The sequence below is a fragment of the Triturus cristatus genome, chromosome 6 (genome assembly GCF_964204655.1).
Source record: "Triturus cristatus chromosome 6, aTriCri1.1, whole genome shotgun sequence".
Lineage (NCBI taxonomy): Eukaryota > Metazoa > Chordata > Amphibia > Caudata > Salamandridae > Triturus > Triturus cristatus.
Window position 1 is genome coordinate 1939196343 of NC_140589.1, and position 23502 is coordinate 1939219844.

At 44.3% G+C, this 23502-nt stretch overlaps 1 protein-coding gene across 1 annotated transcript in view; it reads left to right on the top strand.

Moving 5' to 3' along the window:
* Nucleotides 1-23502, top strand: part of LOC146822541 (NACHT, LRR and PYD domains-containing protein 12-like) — an 867568-nt gene that overhangs the window by 434999 nt on the left and 409067 nt on the right. The window lies entirely within an intron of this gene.

The following is a 23502-nucleotide window of genomic DNA, read 5'->3' on the forward strand; positions in this document are numbered from 1 at the left end:
CATATGAGAGTGGATAGCCATGGTGCTCAGCCTATAGATGTCCAGTGGAAGCTTGAGGATTTTGAAAACCGCCAGCGGTGGAATAACCTGCGTTTTTTGGAGATAGCAGAGAATGCCGAAGGCAATGATGTCAGAGCCTTTATTATCAGCCTGCTTAGAGGTGCCTGCCCGGAGTTATCCAATTGGAATTTGGAAATTGGACATGGAAGTACAACGGGCACACAGGCTTCCCCTGGTTCTACGGGGGGCCGGGCAGGTAGGTCAGCCTGAGAAACAGAGAGCAATACTAGTTTTCTTTGGAAGCTTATTGCTGCGGCGGTCCACTTTTGAAAATACTAGGTGCTGTTTTGATGGCTTTTTTTTTTTGAGACCCGTCTTCTGTCACGACACGGTCTAGAGAAGGTGGCATCTACGACAGATGTTTTCCCCTTTGCAAGAAGCAGGATGTTAGGTCTTTCTGCTCAACCCAGCGAGATAAAAAGTCATCTTCAAAGGCAGAACCCGATCTTTAACGTCGGAAATAAAAGCCCAAGAATTTCCGAATGAGATCCGCCATGGCCGAAAGAGCTCTGAAGAAGGAAGCAATGGCTAAAGACATGTTACTAATCTGAGGTCCTTGATGGCCCTGCCAAATCCGGACTGGGACCTGGGTCTTTCGTAGGGATATGCTGTTAAAAGCCATAGAAGAAAAATACTCTCTCTCATTCTGTGGGGCTCTCTTCTTCCTCTCCTGTTTTTGTTCATTTTTTCCCTCTATTTTTATGCCGTATTGCAAGTCTGTGATCCCTTTTGTGGTCCTTCTTTTTAATTCTCTTCCTTTTCACCGGCGCTGGAGTGGGATGGGGGTGGGTATCTTAGTGAGAGCCATCACTACGGTCCTGTCTGACCCGCCGCTCCATATGGGGGTTGGTGGAGGGGGGTTCCGGGTCTTGGGAGTTGGGAGGGCTGGGGGCTTGGAGGGGGTGAGGGGGGCAAGCAGACAAAGTTCAAGGAAAGAAATGGTTGAAGATGACGATATTTTTGGCTTCAATTAATAAACTTTGCATTCTCTGTTAATATTTGTGGGCTTAATGATGGCTAAAAGAGGCAAAGGATCGCCTTTGATCTAAAGATGCTCAAACCCAATATAGTATGTCTCCAAGAGACGCTCATTTTTTTGTTGTTGCATATTTACATAGCGTAAACTCGACCCGAAGGTATTGGAGCGCTTTGCATAGCACCGTATTTACATTACACATTCAGGCACAGGGAGATGAAGTGATTTGCCCAGAATCACAGGATGTGGACGCGACCTGGTTTCCAGCACCAAAGTCGGCAGTTTAAGGCGACGGACCACATCCTCTCCCCATTGTGAAATCTCGTAGAAATGTACTTAATGGTTTTGGTTTCCAGCTGGTATGTAGCACTATGCAGGGAACCCGCACTCAGGGGGTTGCAATTCTCTCTAAAAGTGGCCTGTGCGATTTTTCTTGGTCCCGATCTGACACTTTGGGTCGATGCGCTATTACAGAATGTCGCTTTGGCTTGGACTCGCTTACACTGTGCTCCATCTACGGCCCTGTTTTAGATGATGCAGCATTCTTAAGATGGCTTAATGGCGAGCTGGCCTCCTGGCCTTTACCCCTTATAATCTGTGGGGACTTTAATATTCATTTATCCTGCTTAGCAGTCGGACATGGGTCCAGGAATTATGCTGGCAGGAAACCAAAAGTATTCCATGCGTTGGCTGATTTACAAAATAGTGATGAATTGGCAGATGTATGGAAGGAGACAATGAAGGCCGATCCAGGTTATACATACTTCTCGGCTCCACATAGGGTACATGCCAGACTTGACTTCTGTTTTATCTCTAAAAGGTTGATTAGGTACATTTGTATATCTAAATTCCCTAGGGTCATGTCCGATCACAATCCTCTTGTCCTGGACCTCCAAATGACCCAGCTCCCGAAAGTGGAGCAATCGTGGTAGTTCAAAAGGGCACTTCTGTTAGACCCACAATATGTGAGCATAGTGCTGTGTGGGATGCGTTCAAGGTCTGTTTTAGGGGGGAGATGTTGAAATTTAGCGTTGAACGTCAAAAACAGGGAAAAAACGTTATTGGCGGGATTGTACTCAGACTTAACTAATGCCGAATTGAAACTAATAAAATCTCTTCTGGGAGTGAGTCTGGCATGACCCTTATTGAGCAGGCAAACGCCAGAGCTAGGACACTGGATATTTCTGTTAAAAAGGCTGCAGATAAGTATTTGGTATGGCGGGAGAAAGCGTATGAATACAATGAAAAGGTAGGCCAAAATCTCGCTTTTAGGGTAAGATTAGCAACTGTGGGCAAACAAATAAGGAAAATAAAAGATCCGGTGCTTGAAGAGAAATCTGAACTGGCTGAGATTAGGGTGGCATTTCAGCAGTTTACCAGCAATTATACTCCAAGGCTAGTGAAGCCCCCGATTAACTCTCGGCCTCATGTGAGACGATCCTTGAAGAATCCGATAGACAGAGAATGGATCAGCCTATTTGATTAGAAGAGATAGCAGCAGCTATTAAGAGATTAAAATCTGGGAAAGCGACTGGCATGGACTCCATCCCTGGAGAATTCTACAAAATATTTGATGGGGCACTTAAAGCCATTTAGCCGAACTGATGCAGGAAGTGCAGAAAGGGAATACCCCCCCCCCCCCCGGATAGCTGGGCAACGGCTAGGATTGCAGTTTTTAATAAAAAAAGTACAAACCAGTTAAAGAGCTAGGCTCATGTTGTCCTATTACGCTTATTAATAGTGACTCTAAGATATATACAAAAATCTGAGCCATGCGTCTTGCTACGGTTATCAGCCTCATCATTACAGCTTCTGTGCAACATGGTTTTATTCCCGGCAAGGGGACGACCGATCACATCTGACGAGTCATCACCCTCTTTGATACGGCTGGAGTTTCTAAAGATCCTATGGCGTTAATTTGCTAGACGCCGAAAAAGCGTTTGATCGGGTTTCCTGGCCGTATCCCTGGGAGGTGACGGCTCATAAGGGGACGAGACAGGGTTTTATTAGATCAGTAAAAGCTATTTATTATAATCCCAGGGCTGGGATCTCTATAATGGAGGCCTAGCTGATGAAGAAATTATAGAGCGAGGCAGTAGGCAAGGATGCCCCTGTTACCCACTTATTTGCCATCTATATTGACCCCCTGATTTGACAAATTCTACACAACCAGGCAATTCAGCGGATTAAGTCACCGGGGGGACGGAGATATTGGCGTATGCCGATGATCCTGCTATTGTTACTCCTGATCCTCGTGGCGCTATAGTGGAGATTGAAAAGGAAGCCAAGAGATTTGGCCAGTTCTCTGGCTACCTTTTAAATAGCGAAAAAATCCAGGTTTTATTAATAAAGATGAACTACTGGTTGATGGGCGGGTTACTGAGGAAGCTGTACTTCTTGGGGTGGTTATCAAAGCGGAGGTGTGAAAGATTGTGGAAGCTAACCTGACACCCAGGGCCAGACTGGCTACCGGGCGTTTTGGAATGCTGCTGAGCTGGGGGCTGATTTCATTGATGGGGACCTGCGTGTGCCGAACGAAATCCGCTTTGCTTTATTTATTTCAAAGCACACGCAGGTCTCCATCAACGAAATCAGCCCCCACCGCAGTGGAATCAGCCCCCAGCTCGGCAGCATTCCAAAATGCCCGGTAGTCAGTCCGGCCCTGCTGACACCCCTAATTTCCAAAGCGAAACAAGATATTTGGAGATGGAATAACCTGAGATTGTCAGTGATCGGGCGGGCTAACCAGATCAAAATGATATTCTTACCTAAGGTTTTATATCTTCTTCGGGCTTTTACACCGGAAATAGGTAATAATTGGTTTAAGTTAATCGATCAGATAGTGACTCAATTCCTATGGGCATATGCCAACCCCAGGAGAGCGCTAAGATTCTTGACTCTCCCAAGGGAACAGGGAGGAATGGCTTTGCCCAATTTTAAATTGTACTACTGGGCTGCCGCTCTACAGCAACTGGCCTTTCTTATGGACAAAAGGGGCATGACACAGAACAGGGGGTTGAGGTGGGGCACACGGTCTATAAACAAGCTTATACTGGGGGAAAACAGGTAGGGCCTGTCTTCTACAACAAATCAAATTTGGACACTATAAAGAGTGCGATTTAAGGTTTTAATTGCGGCTTACCGTATATGGGGGACAGTGCGGAAAATAATAGGCCTTGGGAGGTTTAACTCCTATTCCCGGATTCGGAATAATCCGCTTTTGTCGGAAATCTTCCAAGATTCAGCTATTTTTTAACATGATTCCTTTAAGTCTTTTGATAACATTAATAACATTAATAACAAAATGTATTTTAGACCATAAAGATTACAAATTAGAGACTTTCTAATGAAGAAGGATGGTGGGATGAGGAGATTTGAAAAGATAAAAGTTATGGAGCTGATTATGAAAGACGATACCAGGATAAGGGCTTTTGTTAAATCCCTAAATAATACAATGCAAGATGATCAAAGGGCTGGGAGGACAAGATTAACGCCCAACCAGATGATTTATTAAGGTCCTTGGAGGATGCTCATAGGTTTTTAATCTCAGCGTGTTAGACCTGGCACCTTGGCGTGAGTCTCCCTTCCTCTTTTTGTCGCTGTGCCTCATGTGTTTTTATGGTGTTGGCCGCTCAGCGCGCTGTGCCACTGTCAACCAGTGTCATGGTGCGAGTGCTCCCTATGTAAATTGTATATGTTGGTTGGATTCCCTGATTGGATTGTTTGGTTTACTGTCAGGCCCCAGTAAAGTGCGCCAGGAGCGCCAGGGCATGTAAATGCAAACACCGCTGGTGGGCTTGCAGCACGGGTTGTGCCACCCACAGAGGCGGCCGGTAAAATATGTCTAAGGTCTGCCATCGCAGAACCTGCGTGCAGTCTGGTACTGACATGCTGACTGGCAGGTGCCCACACTTGCCGGTCCCTAAAACCTTCCCTTAGCTGCATGTTGGTCACCCCTCTGGTAGGCCCACGGGCAGGGTGCGTTGTGAGCATAATGTTATGTTATGTTATGTTATGTTTGGTAGAGCGCAAAACAGCTGCCCCAGCAAAGGGGCGTCCCGGCGCTAAAGAACCACAGAATCATCACAAAAAACAGAAAACCAGGAGTCAGAAACCTAAAGGGGAGGAAATAGATGGGTTTTGACAGCTCTCCGGAAAGCAGACAGATTTTCCATTGAGCGGATGTTCACCGGCAGATTGTTCCAAAGTTTGGCTCCTAATACTCTAAAGGAGCGCCCACCTGTGCGAGCTAACTTTGTGAGGGGAACTGTCAGTAAATGTTGGCCAAGAGAGCGCAGATTGAGCTGTGGCACGTAAGGTATAAGGAGAGGGCGGAGAAGTTTTGGGCATCCAGTTTTGAGAATTTTAAAGATCATAACGAGAGCTTTAAACTGGATACGAGACTCAATCGGCAGCCAATGCAGCTTTCGTATAGTGGCTCTAGCCGAGCACCTACGGGGAAGTCCGACCAAGGTTCTTGCTGCGGTGTTCCGAACGCGCTGTAGACGCGCAATCTCAGCTTTGTTAGCGCCCAGGAGTAAGACGTTAGCGTAGTCTAGGCGGGACAGAATTGTGGCTTGTATAATCGTTTGGCGAACCTTGGAGTCAAAGAAGCCGAGTATGGGATTAAGGCTCCTCATCAGGCCCACACAAGTGGCCGCTACTCTTTTTGTGTGGGTCTGGAAATTGAGTGATGAGTCCATCCAGACGCCCAGGTTTTTGACCAGGGATTTGGGGGGAGGAATGGTGCCTAGTGACAAAGGCCACCAGTGTTGGTTCCAGTAGCTGGTATTCTTTCCAAGAAGCAGTACCTCCGTCTTGCCTGCGTTGAGCTGCAGGCAATTATCCGTCATCCATTGGGCATCCAAGGTAGGACAAGCCTAGATGCGTGGCATGTCCTAGTAGTGAATTACCGCCATCTTGTTGTTCACTACTGCAAGGCTACCCTGTTCTCATAGGCCAGTATGGGTGGCTGGGATTGTTACATCCTATGATCCTAGCCGACCCAGGGAACATGGTAGAAGATCGAGTTTAGTATGCCTGAACTCGGAATAATAAGGTACATCTTGTTCCAAGGTTTATTTTAATATTCCGCGTTTGCAAATGCCGCTTTTAGAAAGCTGGCCTTTGCTTGCCTAAACATTTCAGCCCGCCTCTGCGTGATGTGTATCTGATGTCTGGCTGGTGTGAGTGACAGGGCTGGGGGAACCCAGATGGGCAGGGCTAGGTAGCCTGGTGGTGAATAGGACGATCAACAGGTAGATGGGGGGGAGGAGTACTCCTAGGCTCTGAATGGGACAGTGCTCTGCCACCTCAATGCCGGCTCCGCCCCCTGTGGAGCGTCTGAGGACTCTGCCCTACACTCTGAAAGAAGAAGCCTGCATCACGTAAACAAAGTGCTCAGAAACCGACCTGGACTAGGCAAGGGCCCCCCTGGCCTGGGAGAACAAAAGATTTGCTGTATAAATGTAGGAGCCCTGCTCCTAAGAAACTAGATCCGCTTTTGACCAAGAAGAATCTCTGCCTGAGGAGGAGGAGGCACCAGGGAAGCTGTAGGAGGAAGACTGTCCCTGTCCTGGGGGATTGGCCTGCAGTGGTGACCTTGCTACCAAAGGGGAGAAGAGAAACTGTTGCTGAAGACTTTGCTTTATTTTTACTTTCAAGACTTGTGCTTTCCAAAACGATCTCCAAGGGCTTGGAACTGAGCTTGCCCCCTGAACTGAGCCCCAGGACCATTGGGCTCTACCTGATCTTCACTCGCCTGCCGCTGGACTGTGGTGTCCTTTCCCTCGCCGGAGCTGTGACCCTCGTGCCCCAGTCCCTCCCTGAGCCGTGACCAGGACTGCTTAGCCGCCCCCGCCTTGGGAAGAGCCTCGCTCGATCAGAGGCGCTCCCCCTACGCTGTGCTGGGCTGCCCCTGTCACCTCGCTCGCCGGAGGCTCGCTGCGCACCTTCACCCTCCCGCCGGAATCGGCGTTGTGAGCATCTCCAAGCCTCGGACAGCCCAGACGTAACCTGCATGCCCGGCTGCCCCGCTTTGTTCACCCGCCACCTGCAACCACCCCGCTCTTGCCGTGAGCCTGAAGATCAGACCCCCATCATGAAGTGTGGGAGCCCCGGACGCCGCCTCGCCCTTCTGTCGAAGAGCCGCTGAAATCCCGCACCCGCCTTCGCGTCAAGAAACAAGGTACTGTACTTACGAACTCGACCGCGAGCTCGCATCGGATCCAGGGTCCGCAACATTCTGATTTCCCTGTCATCTGCCGTGTGCTCCCGGACGCCGCCTCAGCACGAAGTGCGCTGAGGCCCACAGTTACCTTGTGCCCGCCTAAAGAACGTTCTGTAACAAAGAGACTTTACCGTATTTCCAAGAGTTGTGGCCCCATCAGTTCAACGTTACTGGGCCTTGTATTTGAATCTGCTGAATCTACATAAAAGCTTATTTTTATATACTTCCTGATTGGTGTCCGTTTGTGGTGCATGCAAGGGGTTTACTGTATGTGTAATTGCATTTGCTTAACCGTGTACGCCTGAGACTTAGCCTAGACTGCTCGCGCCACGCACCTAGAGGGTGAGCAGGGGTTATTCTGGGGAGTCATCCTTCGCCCTGACAAGAAGAAAAGGGTCCCTGCTTGTTGTGGGTACACACCTGCGTCAACCGGAGCCCCCTCATTTCTAACACAGCCAATATACAGGCCCAACACTATAAAACTCCTTTAATCTTTATATAACTCCGGGAAAGATTGCCAAGTGGTGAGGAGTCAACGGGACAAGATGCCCCAGGTGTAAAGATTTTGTGGTAGACCTGGTCCATACATATGTTGGCTACTTGCCCTATGTTAGAGAACCTGAAAGCTGCGATTCATAAATTCCTGGTAGAAAAATTGGGGATTGATATTGTTTTAACCTCTCGATGAATTTTGCTAGGGATGGACGATGAGATACCCTTAGCCAATGTTCAACCTTTTATGTTTGTTGCTATGGCTGTCTATCGGATTTGCTTGACAACAGCCTGACTTGATCCCTCTCCTCCAGTGTTCCAGCAATGGTATGTCCGTTTATTGTCAACTTATCATCTGGGAAGAGTTATCTATTCTCGGAAAAGTAAGAAGACAAGGGAAAAAATGTCGAGAGTATTGTTTTCTCTATGTAACCTGGAAACTATTTGATGATTTGAGGTAGCTTAGAACTCTCAACCTGACGATGAGATGTTTGGTATAGGGTTTTTCTTCTTTGTTTCTGTAGCCCCCATACCTCTTTCTACGGGGCTCTCCTTTTATTCTTGGCTGTTTGCTTATTCTTAAGATAGCTGAACCTGTATGCATATCTATGTATCTAACATATATATTTTTCTTTTTTGGTTTCTCTATGTTTAATGAAATGGGACATAACTGCGGAAAATGTCTGCTTGGGGGGTGATGGGGAGGGGGTTATTGGTATTAAGAGCAAAATTAATAAATAATATAAAAAGAAAAAAAGTGAAACAAAAAACATTACATTGTAGAGGGTATCACTCTGCAGACATGAAATGGTTAATGACAGATGCAGAATTTACCTCTGCTGGTTTTCCTGTGCACGTACACACAAGAGAATGCAGCACCCTGCTTCTCAAAGCCGTGTACGCAAGGATTTCTATGCACATTTACTCGAAGGAATGTGTCCATTCAATGACCTGGAGACCATAAATTAGTTCCATTTCAAGTGGGTTATTTTAATATCCAAAACACTATATCCAATTACAGCAGCCATAATGGAACTGATCGAAATTGGATATAGATGCATGCAAAAGCATGCTTTCAAGCACCACCCCTGGAATGTCTGAGGACATAGACAATAGGTATAGTAGATTTCAGGCATGGATCCAGAGTGCCTCAAATATGTCAGTCCCCCTCAAGCAACATATTGGCTCACAGAAGGAAATGAAAGCACCATAGTCCTCATCATAACTTTTAGAACTCAGACAACAATCTAAAAAACTAGAGAGATCACGGAGGAAAAATCACGATGCCACAGAGAAGAGAACTATAAAAAAGCAATTAAAAAGTACTACCGTGCCATCAGGAATGCTAGAGTGGACATTTTTGCATGCAAGATAAACAATGCTGCCAATTCCTCTAAGGAATTATTTAATGTCGTAAATAGTCTAATGAAACCTGCAATTAAAAAAATGCCCCTCCCCCATCAAAAATACAATATAAAATGCTGGCCAGTTTTATTGTAGAGAAGGTGAATAATATCCACCTCACGTTAGTAGAAGACGCTAATCTATACACAAGAGGGAGAATTCCTGAAGAAATATGTTACTAATAATCTCTCACTATACCTGGTAACGAACAACATCCTACATCAGCCACGCACCAGTCTCCCTCCAGGCAGTCGCAGCCTTGCTGGCAGCCACAGAAGGCTTAAAGCCATCTACGATCAGGGTGTGACTGCAGCGTTGATCCATTTGGATCTGAGTGTGGCATTTGATACTGTCTCACACCCAGTGCTAATCACAAGGTTAAAGGGAATCGGAATTTCCGGATTTGCATTTCTGTGGCTAACTTCGTTCCTGCAGAATAGAACCTTTTATATTTGTTAGGAGGCCGTTTTGTCAAACACCGAGTCTCTTAACTGTGGGGCTCCTAAGGGGTCCTCAGTGAGCCCTACTCTCTTTATTCTGTATGTCATCGCATCGGCAGAAATCAAAGAGTTTATCGTCAATATCCTAGGCTGATGACACTCAGACTGTCATCTCTTTCCAACCAAACAAAAATAACCTTGACCCACCCCCCTTAACGCCTGCCTTAAACAGGTCTTGGAGTGGATGGCGGCAAACAGCCTTAAACTTAACAGCAAGAGAACTGATTGGAAACAACCCCAACACATGGATGGAATTGAACTGGCCTGAACACCTTGGTAACCATCCTATTCCAAAATCAGGAGTCAAACGCCTAGGAATTTGGCCTGATGATAAGTTGACAACACAAGCCACAAAACTGGCAGCAACCTGCTTCGGCACCCTAAGAACTTTGAGAAAACTGCTCAGATGGTTCCCAGAGGCATCCCATACCATTGAAGTACAGGGTTTGGTCATTTCCAAGCCTGACTATGGGAATTCCTTGTACCTAGGCAGCCCAAAGGCTGTTATAAAAAAGACTCTAAGTCATTCAAAATGCCTCAGCATGTATCCTACTGAAAATTCTCATATGTCACTCTGCCACCACTGCCCTGGCAAGCCTGCATTAGCTGCCAGTACAAGAAGTATACACTTTAAGGCAGGGCTCGAAAAATCATAAAAATATTACTAGACCTGCAGGTCTAGTAACTTGAATAATCTACTTGACCTAACTGTAATGTACTTGACCCATGAACTGTTCTCAAATTATGTGATCCTAGGCAAATATTTTGTCTTATGGAGCCGCCTTTTCTTCATTATAACATTAGAGAGCACCTTCAAATATGCAAGTTCCCTATTTCTGCTGTAAAAAACTTTATTTACTAGACTAAATCTTTTCTCCACGCATAACAAGATACAAGCCTATATATAGGGTACACATGATCCCTGGCTTGTCTCTTTGGGCCAGATCTACAACTGTTTTTTGCGGTCACAAACGGGAAATCAGCCCGTTTGCACAGGCAAAAAAGGGTGGTGGTATGTACAAACGCTATTTTGCCAGAAAGTGTCTTGCAAAATAGTGTTTGTGAGACGCTATTCCTAATAGCGAGTCAGAATGGTATGTACTATTGTTTTGGTTGCAAAACAGTCGATGTTTACTGCCTACTTCAAGTAGGTGATAAGCCACTTGCAAACAGGAAGGGGTCTCAAGGGGACCCCTTCCCCTTTGTGAATGGGTGGTCAATTTTTTTAAGAGCAAGCAGTGGTCCCAGGTACAACTGTTTGCCCTTAAAAAAGAAAAAGAAAAAAATATAAATTTTTTAAACTCATCTTGTTTTCCTTTAAGGAAAACGGGCTGCAATTGAAAAAAAAATGTTGCTTTATTGAACAATCGAACACAGACATGAGGGTCTGCTGTCCCCCAGCAGGCCACCATCCCTGCGTTTGCTGGCCATTCCCAATGGGTCGTAAATTGCGACTGCGATCTTCCTCATGAAGATTAACAAGGCAGGTCGCTTGCGACCCAATTGAGAATCGTGAACAGTGTCTAAGAAACTGTTGTACATTCCATTTTGCGAGTCGCAATTTGCGACTCGCAAAATGGAATGGTCGTTCATCTGGCCCTTAGTTCACTAATAGCACTGTCATCTGGGCAGGAGCAGTAATAATTCCCAGTTCATGTTTAAAAACTGACTTTTCATAAATATATTACTAAAGTATGATGTGGTAGTGCACTGCCATTTTCAGGTAGCATATTTTCCGTTGAAATGGCCACAAAAATTTCCAACTAATATGTCATGTAATTTCACTGATAATAGTGCATAAAAAATGTTTGAAAATTAAGTTTCCATGGATACTGGGTGGAAGTCGCCCTTGGGTGGGGTGGGAAGAGTTTGGTGGATGGGTGGGGAGAAGTGGGGGTTAAAGGATCACGGTACATTGGGTAAAGTAATACAATTTTGGTTGCAAATTCATTATGTCAGCTTAGTTACAGATGGACTTAGTAATTGTAGTAATAAGATGAATCTATTTTATGTCAAGTAGTAAATTAAAAATTATGAGTTGGAATGTATGTGGACTGAATCAAGCTAATAAAAGAAGACTGGTTACGGAAGAGTTGAAGGTTTTCAAACCAGACATCATTGGCCTTGTGGAAACACATGTGGCTTTTAAAGATAGAAACTACCTTAAGCAATTAGGTTACGATATAATTATTTGTACATCACAGGCGGTGTCTATTCGGGGGGTAGTATTGTTGAAAGCGAAGCGCTCTGTGTTCAGAATTTTGCGAACTAAGGCTGATCCTAACGGGAGATGGGTGATAGCTCAGATTTCTGTGTTTAATCATATTATGACAATTTGTACAATATATGGCCCGAATAATGACTCCCCTGATATTTTTTCCTTTTCTTAGTTCAGAATTATTCGATTGGTCCGGGGATCTTGTAGTGATGGGTGATTTAAACTGTATATTGGATAAGAAAATTGATACTACGAATACTAAAATCAGAAGTAGAATGAGTCGGGTGAGATTAGCAATCCAAGATTTGCTCTATTTACATCAACTAGAGGATGCTTGGAGAGTGCTTTATCCTACACAACCAGGTTTTACCTATTTCTCTCATCCGCATAAACATTATTCACGGATAGATATGATTTTTGTCACATACAATCTTCTGGAGAGATCTAGTATGGAGGTTTGCCCCAAGATCACTTCGGATCATAATCCCATTATGTTTACGCTAGCGTTGGATAATGACGAAGGTGTTAGGGTTAGAGATTTTTCATTTCCCAAGCATCTTCTTAATAATTCAGATTACATTTTATTTATGCAAGAAGCCCTTAAGGAATATATTGCTGATAATCTACACTCTACATCTCTGGCGTTTGTCTGGGATTGTATGAAGGCTTATGTAAGGGGGCCTCACTTCAATATATAATTAAACAAAATCGGTCTTTTCTTAATTTAATGGATAGTGAGCATAGGAAATATATGGAGCTAGAACAGCACCATGCCCAATCTATTGCCCTAAAAGATGTGGAGGAGCATCAAATATATTTACAGGTCTTAGATATGAGAGCAAAGTTTAGCAGAAGACTTAAAGATAAAGTGGCAACTAATTTTATTAAGTTTAGAACTCTGCAGTACGAGTATGGTGAACGGGTCGGACGATTACTGGCTCATCAGTTAGCAGATCAAAAAGCTAATGTTTATATAAAAAAGGTTATTGGGGTAAATGGTAATATTTTTCCAAAACCGCAGGAGATTGTGGAACAGTTTTGCTTATTTTATACTGATCTGTATAGAGAAGAGACAAGTTTTAATATACAGTTAGCTAGTACTTACATACAAGAGAGTGATCTGCCTCGTTTGGACTCGCTTCTGACCTCAAGCTTGGAGAGAAATGCTGATCTTACAGAGCTCAATTCTGCAATAGGGGCATTGCCCACGGGCAAAGCAGTTGGGGAGGATACTATAGCACTCAAATTTTATAAAACATTTAGGGATCTCTTAGCTCCAATTTTGTTAGCTTTGATCAATGGGATACTTATGGGTGGTGATTCTCCCCCTTCTTGGAATAAGACTAATATTGTGGTATTTCCCAAAAAAGACAAGCCACCTGATAATCTAGGTTCATATAGACCGATATCTTTAATCAATTCAGACGCTAAAATCTTTTCTAAACTGTTAGCATCTCGTCTCGCCCCTTTGATGCATTATTTAGTATCTGAAGAACAACACGGCTTTATCCCTGGAAGGGATACTGTTGCGCATATTAATACTTATATAGCCGTATTTGACATTGCAAACCATTTAGATCAGCAGATTGGGATGATTATGTTGGATGCCGAGAACGCCTTCGACCGGGTGGCCTGGGGCTCTCTGTGGTGCACGATGGGCTCGTTCGGCCTCGGTCGGAAGTTTATCTCGGCTATTCAGAAACTTTATTATAAACCCTCTGCCAGGATTAAGTATAGTGGTTTTGCCTCATCTGTGTTTAGTATTGCTCGTGGCACACGTCAAGGGTGTCCGCTCTCTCCCTTATTATTTGCATTATATATAGAGCCTTTTATTAAACATGTACTTCATAATATGTCCATTTTACCAATTGTTTTCAATGATATTTCCCTGAAAGTCACCGCATATGCAGACGATATTGCTGTGTTTTCTATAAAGCCAGTAGAAACCTTCTTTGAAATAACTCAAGAAGCGCAGAGGTTTGGATCTTTTTCTGGTTACAAATTGAATTTGAACAAGACGCAATCTTTACTCAACTTTGCACCGGTATCTCCCCCATCCTCATTAGGTATTACAACTTCGGCTATATATCTGGGGGTCTGCCTCAGTGCATGTTTTGATGATATATTTGATTTAAACTATATACCGCTCTTGAAAAAGGTCACTAATGACTTACGTAGGTGGCAAACGCTCCCGTTGACTATTATTGGGAGGTGCAATATTGTAAAGATGAATATATTGCCCAAATTCCTCTATTTTTTTCGCGCCATTCCTTTAAGAATTCCAGTGTCTTTCTTTAAGCGTTTAGACAGTGTTGTAGGAAGTTTTATCTGGAATTACCGGAGAGCAAGACGGGCACTTAGATACATTAAGCTGTCTTTTAAGCAGGGAGGCTTTAAACTTCCAGACTTTAGAATGTATTTTTGGGCTGCTTTTATTAGCCGAATACAGTCCTTACTAAAGGGACCTGAGGGGAGGCATACCAGCTGGCATACGGTCTAAATACTGGCTTTCTGCTGCAGTCTATGTCAGACCCCAATTACTATAAAAGAGTTCGATTTAAGACTACCCGTCATATTTTTCAGATTTGGCAGGATATCTGCAAAAAGTTTAATCTTCCAGACTGGCACGAATTTACCTATCTTTGGGGTAATCCTAAACTTCCCGACATATTTTCAGATTCAGTTACGCAATTATGGCAACAGCAGGTAATTATAAAGCTGGGGCAGCTCTATGATGAATATGGTTTTAAGTCTTTTGAGTCATTATTAATGGAATATGGGCTTACGCATAATTCATCCTTTAAATATTTACAAATTAGGAATTTTTTTATGCAAGGGAAAGGATTGCTGGCTCTCCTCCTCAACAACAGAAGTTCTCCGTGTGATTTTTAAGAATAGTAATCGTGGCCTTATAGGGAGAGCTTATTGCTGTTTCATGGACGAACTTGATGACAATATAATTCAGGTTACGGGATTATTGCCTTACCTGGGACTCAAGAGCTGAACTGAGCCTGCCGTTTTTAGGAGCACCAGAGTGGGGATTTCATCTGCCTTTCACCGTAGCTCCTCGCCGGACCCGCTGCGCGGGTCCCGCTTCGTTTTTCCTGTTTGCCTGATTGGCGGTGAGCCTGCCTGCTTTTCCCGAGGTGATTGTGCCGAACTGTTGCTGTGAGTGCGTGCGTGCGGGACTACAGGGCTGCGAGCTGACCCGCAGGGACTCAAAGTACCAGGAGTCCCTGCGTGAGGTCGAGACCCGCAACACCTGGGTCGCTCTCCCTGCCTGCCCCGCCCCCGCCTCACCACTAACTTTATCACTGGCCTCTGGCCCCGCAGCGCGGGAGCGCGCGGGAGCGCCCGGGGCTAAGCCCGGGCAAAGGGCGGGCCGTCTAAGGCCGTCCAAGGGCGTACAGGGACGGGCCGGGCCCATTCTCTTCCATTGCGGACTTCAGGACTCAAAGTATGTTTTAGCCACAAATGTGATTAGGTTTTTAATTTAGTCATTTCGTGTAAGTTTAGTCTTATTTTCTTGCCTTATTTGTATTTTAAATTGTATATATTTTTTAATGATGTCCTTATTATCAGGGAAGGGTAGGCAGGTCACAGTAAAGTCAAGTAGTGGTAAAGCCACTGGAACCCTAGATGACTTCATTATTCGGGCTACGGGGATACTGGATAAAGAAATTGTCCTCACAGAAAAGCGTTTGTCTCTGGATCTAGTTACGGGGAAACGTTCATCCCTGGGACGGATTGGCTCTGCGGCCACCCCTGAAAAGAGCATAGTTAATGACTTGGAAGCTAGCCCAAATCTAGTAGTAATCCCAGACTTCCAACAATCACCTATGGATGATGTAGTGGATTGCCCAATAGAAGATCGTACTGTACTGAGTATTACTGGGGATGGTGCCCAACACTGTAATTTGAGTGTATTGGGGCCTGTTCCCTTACAACCTCAAGTTCTGGATTCTGATCAAGTAGTCACAAAAACTAGCAAACGTAAAAGAGGGGGGGGGTCATATTAAGGGAAGGGGAATGCGGTTGGGGGATGTCGGGTATTTGACTCATTGCTGCCAAAATAATAACAACGAAGATCTGTTAGTACACATCGAGAAGTTGGTAAAAAGCCTCTTGATGCCCCTTATAGAGAGAACACAAATTGTTAACTTAAAATTAGACCAATTAGAGCATCTAATATCAGTTAACACACACTCGCTGGAAACTCTGGCTAATAATAGTAAACCCCCTGAGTCCTTGGGGAATCGTATTACAACAAAGAAGGGGGCCCAGAAAAACCTAATCCAAAATCAAAGCAAACCACCCCAGCCTACTGCATCTGTTGATTCCCAGGGAATCCCCGTACAGACAGTTTTAAGTAAACCTACATTGGCGGCTGTTGTGGGCTCTCAGTCAATGTCTGCAACAGCCATAGCATCAACTTCAAGCTCAAGTTAAATCAACTCCACTGAGCGGATCATTAGTCCCGGGTAAAATAGCTCCTCCAAGTACATTAATTTGTGTGAACATACCCCCTGACTCTGCCCCTTTCATGGTAATCCTGACAGGTGTCCCGGTGGTTGCACCGAACAAATATGAATCAAGTCAGGACCTATCAAATAAAGTAAAATTTTGGCTCGACAATAATAGGCCACTTCCCCCAGCTTCTGCTACAAAAATATTAAGCGTACGAAGGGTCCCTTGGGTTGGACCAAGCAAGAAGGACCTAGAGGGGGATTGCATCCTTATCAATTTTAGGGATAGGTGGGTCAAAGACTTGATTTGCAGTAAAGCAAGGTTTGCCAGAATGGGGGATATTCAATGTATAGGCCTTGAATATTTCTACCCCAATCTGTACCATGCTCCCCCTAATCTTTGCTACCCTGGGTCAAGATTGCAGGGCAATAGTCATTCTGGGTTAAGACTGCAGGGGAATAGTCACTCTGGGTGGGTACAGAGCAACACTGCACTTCGACCTTCCCAAAATCATCCTGGTATGTGGCACCAGGGTGATGGATGTCTCATGGGGCCGACAAGTATCAATAATTTTATGCAACTGCCCTATAATCAACCAAGAATAAGATTTCAGGGGGAGGAGTACCTAGGGTGGATGCCAAATAACAATATTCCCCTAAGAAATCGTTTTGACCCACTGGCGGGAATGGAGGGCTTAGACTGACCGCTAGCCTGGAAAAAGGAAAATGTTTCATCTATACCAGATCTGGTCATGGGGGAGAACGAGGGGGAAAGGCAGAAGGATAACCCGGCGGTGGATGTTTCCGACCGCAATGTACAGTTTAATATACCTTTGGACACAGAGGTTGTCAGCAACTTAGGCTGCGAGCCGAACCCACTTATTATTGGGCAAGACCTGGTAACTCCAAAAGAGCTTGTGGGTGATAACCTAGGGGAACCCACGCTGTGCCTAATTTCATGGAATATTGCAGGTCTTGCGGGCAGACTGGAGGACGAAGCCTGGCTGGATTATGTGGGCGGCCAGGATATCCTGTGCTTTCAGGAGACATGGAGCAGAACGGGCGGGGAAATTGATGGTTTTCAATCTTTTAATGTCTTGGCGGTGCCATCATCAGCTGGGAGGGCTAGGGGTGGGATAATGACAGCACTCTCCATCAAATTGAAGAATTTGATAACTTCAAAGAGAGTGAACACTCCCTGGTACCAGTTCCTCCTGCTGGAAAATTTGTTCCCCGAGCCCTTGTTATTAATCAATTGGTATCACAATGTTTTTGATAGGAATGATGTATCCATAATTCAGAGTTTGGAGGAAGCAATATGTAAGGCACGTAGCGAACGACTTCTATTATTTGTTATTTGGGTTGGCGATTTTAATTGTTCATTGTGTAAATTTGGTGGTTCAAATGTGTGTGGTTTAGAGGACTTAAATGAACAGCCCTTGATGCACTTTAAACACACGCCCCAGGGGGACGTTTAAATAATATCATTGTTTTAAATGATTTATGTATGGTAGAGCCCTGGGTTGCCCCAAATATATCGCCAATACCAACTTTTCAGGGTATAAGAGGTGCGATGAGCACTATTGATTTTGTATTTGTGTCCAGTAACTTTCTCCATTATGTTAATAGGCTTGAGGTAATAGCAAATGCTGTAAGTGATCATAATCCTTTAATGCTATCCTTGTGTACTCCTGTTAGTGGAAAACATCCGGTCTGGGAGCAGCCCATAAAATATAATAAGAATCAAGGCGTCACTTTGAAGTGGGGGAAAATAGACGCTGTAGGCCTAGAGGCGGAGATCTTTAATGTCTGTAAAATTGAAATTGATTCATGCCTACTGCCAACATCTGATCCGGAAAAGGTCATTGGGAATTTCGAAAAACTATGCGGGCACGTGGCTAAGCATCTTAAAAAACCAGCGGGGAAAAAGAACTCAAAGTGTTTTAGATGGTTCGATTCCGCGTGCTCCGCTTCACATAAATCCCTAAAAGTGGCCCTCATATAAAAACCAAGGAACAGAGAATTGGTAAGATCGACTGGAAGGACCTATAAAGAGGCTACCATAAAGAGGAAGCAGGATCTAAAAAACTGTGCCTTGGAAGATCTAGAGAAGGCCTCTGAGTTAAAAGATAGTAGGCTCTTCTGGGAAGTAGTAAATCGCCCTCTGTTTAAAAGTGATGCCAAGGAAAGCATAGTGATGCAGGTCACTGGTGAATCCTGGGAAGCTCATTTTGGTAAAATTTTTAATCCCAAGGCACTATTACCTCTGGATTTGTTGGATGATGTAGGGGATTTGGTGGTACCATCCACAGCTTCGTCCCTTAGCTCTTCGTTCACATTGGAAGAGGTCGAAGAAGCCTTGAGGAAAGGTACATTATTAAAAGCCCCGGGTCCTGATGCTGTCCCTTTGGACTTTTTTAAGCACAATATTGAAGTATGGGCACCGTTGTTGTTGAATGTGTTTAGGGCTGTTGTTGTTGGTCGTATCCCTGTATCATGGAAGGAGGCAGTGGTGGTGCCGATTTTTAAGAAGGGCGATAGGTGTGATCCCCGATCTATCGCCCTATATCCTTAATCGATGCATCGTGTAAATTACTGGGAAGGGTCATTTTGGCCAGATTGGAAACATAGGCAGACTCTGTTGGTCTAATTGTGAATTCTCAGTATGGATTCAGAAGAGGGAAGGGGACGGTCGAACAGTGTCTGAATTTGGCGCTAATTATTGGCAAGTACATGAAGGCAAGGAATTCTGCAATCTACCTTGCCTTCATGGACTTGTCAAGCGCCTTTGACACTAGTTGTAGAAGCAAGTTGTGGCAGATGATGGACGACATGGGTTTTGAAGAACCCTTGGTTACACTACTCCGCAGATTGCATGCAGCAACGACCGTGGCCATAAGGTTTGGACCTGGGGGTGAAACAACAAAATCCATTCCCTCAACCGAGAGGGTGCGTCAAGGCTGCATTTTGGCGCCTTTTTTGTTTCTAGTATACACAAACGGATTGGAGAAGTATTTGTTGGATCACTGTTGTGACTTTCCAAAGGTAAATGGAAAGAGTATTCCCATACTTTCATATGCAGATGATACTGTATTAATGACCCTCACTGGAAATAGTATGCAGGTGTGCCTAGATGCCTTTAATACCTTCATGCTGGACCTTGACCTGAAGGTAAACTTTGCAAAATCCTTTGCAATGAGCTGTGGTCCAAAAGGGTCAAAAGCTAGGAAATTTGTGGTGAATAACTTTACCATTGAAAAGGTGGATAGCTTTAATTACCTTGGAAACTTATTTAATAACAATTTAAGTTGGGCCCCATTAATGAAGGCTCGAGTCCAGAGTGCCAGCCGCTCCATAGAAGGTCTTTTCCGTTTTTGTGGTAAGCTGGGTCAAAAACCCGTTGCGCATCTTAAAACCCTATATATATCTAAATGCTTATCTGTGGCCACCTACGGGGCGGGGGTATGGGGGACCGAAAATCCCTCAGCAATACAGGTGATGGAAAATAAATTCCTAAAACGGGTATTATCGATCCCATCGGGCTCATCAAATAGTTTTTGTCACAATTAAATGGGAATGACCAAAGTGACTGATATCATTTGTTTGTCGCCCCTATTATTATGGGGTAAAATATGGTTATCTGATGACCTGCAGCTCTCCAGAGAAATTCTTCTAGACTGTATGAGCCTGGATAATGCAAAGCAGATCCCTTGGTTGTCATATGTCAGTGATATGTTGCATAAGATAGGTTTGGGTTATGTTTATGAAAATCCTGAAAATATCCAGGGAAACATAAAAACCCAAATTAAAGTAAGTTATTGGAAATTTTTAAATACACCTTGTTTGGGAGGCCCAACAAGTTATGTACATAAGTTACAGCATCAGTTTTATTTTACTTTTACAACTAATGTGCAATGGCGGTTTTATCTTACAAGGTTTAGGCTAAATATCCTTCATTTTCTCTTCGCCTTTCCTAAACAAGGGGGTTGGTGTGAGAGGCTACCCCCTTGCCCTTGCAATGACAGAGTTAGCCAAAGTACCATACATGTTGTCCTCTTTTGTTCTTTATATCAGGAACCAAGGATTAGATTTATTAAGCCTATCCTGAAGGGGCGGCAACCATGTACTTATAAAGAAGGTTACGACTACTTGCTATCGCTATCTTCTGTTGGAGTTTGTTGTGCCATGTTAAATTTCACACGAGTGTCACTCCAGATTAGGAAACGCTATGGATAATTTAGCTGTAGACCTGTATTCTGCCATGGGAATTTGTATCTATGCTGTATGATGGTCTCTCAATTACAATTATTGTGTCACAGATGGTTCATCTTAATTGTGTACTCATGTTTTGTAACTTTGTGCTTTTATGATTCACTGTATGAATCGAATAAAGATTTTGAACTGAACTAAATATTACGTTTGGTGTAGAGTTGACCTCTGATGAGGTCTCAGATTCACTTGCCAGAATAAACTCCTCTGTCACTTCAATTGATTTAAAATTACAACAGCATCGTACTTTATTTATGCTGTATTATACTCCAAAAGTGATTTCTAAATGGGCTGCCTCAAGCATTTCTATAAAATCTTATTGCCCTAAGTGTAACGAATTTGCTGCAGATCTACGACATATGTTCGTTACATGCCCCAAGCTTGCTGATTTTTGGTGTAGGATCGCCCAGGAAATGAGTAAGTTAACTGGCAAAACAACAGTTTTGTCAAAGAAGGAAATCTTATTGGGGCTACTATTAGATACTGGTAATGTCTCTAATTCTTTTGTTTCAATCTTTCTAGCTTGTGCTCGTCTGACTGTTGCTAGGGTGTGGATAGAAAAATCCAGTCCCACCATAATTGAATTTTGGTTGTTATTGAGGGGGGTATACGAAATGGAATTAGCATTGGCAAAAGCAAGAAGATTGAGATCCTTGGTCAAATTTGGTCGGCTCTGGTCTAGTCTGCAGTGGGATTAAAAGTATCTATGTAATTACTGGTGAAACTTGACATGTTTTGTTTTGATATGACATATATATAAGTGTTTAGTGCATATATCCATCTGTATTTATTTATTTAATTTTTTTTGTATTGTAATTGTATTCAATGTAATAGAAGAATGTTCTCTTTTTTTAATCTGTTTTATTTGTGAAAGACAAAATGATATGCCAAGTCAAGTCAAGTCAAAAGAACTTTATTTCGGAGAATCTCTCCATAAAAGGTACATAAAATAAGGATATAAATACATTTAAAATCATACATTGAATAGTTAAAAAATGTTAAAAAGGTTGAAACATTCGAACACCAGGACAGCGATGTATCTGCTTATTACATACAATCATGTGCAATTTAACCCAGTACAAAGTTAGCCCCCAGAAATTTGGCCACAGCAAACACAATGTAAGCAGCCATTTCACTCTTAAGAATTCTGAAGGCTTCGTGGCACCTGGTAAAGCCCAAATTTCTACAAACGGGAGTGATCCATTTTCTGCGCGCCTCACTATAGCCCGGACAAAAACATATGATGTGCAGCTCAGTTTCATCGCATACTCTGCATGCCGGGCAAGTACTGGGTGCAGACACAGACCAGTGACTAGTGAGTGCACGTACTGGCAGGGACCCGTGCCTCCATTGTAGATAAAGCTTCCTAATTAGTACAGGGTAAATATTGTCCAGGATTAATTCAAAGCTGTAGGCATTTTTAATGCGAAGGAATTGGTGCGTTAGAGACCCTAGGGTTGTAGAAGGTCGAAATGTGGGAACCTTAGAATTATAATACAATTTGGTTAAAACTTTTTTAGGAAGCCTGGGGCAAGCATCCAGGGGGTCGTTCCAAAGAGCATCGAGACCTAGGCCCACCAGATTGTTCCTTACAAATTTAAACCAGGCAATGTTCCCCGAATTTGGAAGACTAAGAACTTCCTGCAAACCCTGTCTGTAATGGATCAATTCAGGTACAGCCCACAATCTACGCCAGTAAATCAGTGGGCGAAGCGCCACTTCTTCTTCCAGGGGTCTGATGCCTAGGTCAAGTCTTAATGGCATTAAAGGTGTGCTTTGAGGAAGGGCTACTAGGCACCTAAGAAACCTATTCTCCTCTTTAGTCAGACTAGCCAAGACTTTGTGACCCCACAATTCGCTGCCATAGATTACGGCTCCTCTGGCTTGCACCATGTAGATGTGGAGCGGGGGGCCTATGGGTTTGAGGGTCGACCTATTCTTCCCCACCATCCTTAGTATCCCACCCACATGTTGCGCTAGTTTCAGCCTCGCTTTCTCCTGGTGCGGACCCCACCCCAATTCCTCGTTAAGGGTTACACCAAGATATTCAAAGGTGTTGACTCGTTCTAGCGTGTTGTTCCCTATGCGTGGGATACGGTGGAACCTGGGTGGCGGATTGAAGACCATAAATTTAGTCTTTAGAGTGCTAATCTCCAATCCGTGCTCTCTGCAAAAGTCCCCAAAGCCGTCCAGCACACGCTGGATTCCCATCGGCGACTTGGAGAGAAGGAGGGTATCATCCGCGAACATAATTGCCGGAACCCTCCTTCCCGCCAACTTTGGGACGTCGGAGTTGGGGACCCTATTGAGGTGATCGATAACCCCGTTGACAAAGAGGCAGAACAGGGTTGGTGCGAGTACACACCCCTGTCTTACCCCTCTGTCAACGGGGAACTTATTTGATAGGGCGCCATGCCTACCACACCTCACTTGAGCATAGGTGTTGGTGTGGAGGCGGATGATCATTGACAAAAGATCACCAGGCACCCCCGCTCTAGCCAACACTTCCCACAGCTTACCACGTGGCACCAGGTCGAAGGCTGCCCTTAGGTCTACAAATACAGTATAGAGGCTGCCACCCTCCAACTGTATTGTTTTCCAGTATAAAAGGGACAGTCTAAAGACCTGGTCTATGGTGGAAGTCTTTTGCCGAAACCCTGCCTGGAGGGGGCTCAAAATATCCCTGTCTTCGATCCAGTCCAAGAGGCGATCCAACAGAAGCCTCGCAAAAAGCTTCTGAGGGACGTCTATCAGACTGATCGGTCTGTAATTAGCCGGGATTAAAGGTGAGCCCCTTTTAAAAATAGGCACGATCTCCGCCCCAAGCCTAGTGGGGGGAACCGCCATACCATGTACAATGGCGTTAAAGAGAACCAGAAGGTAGGGGG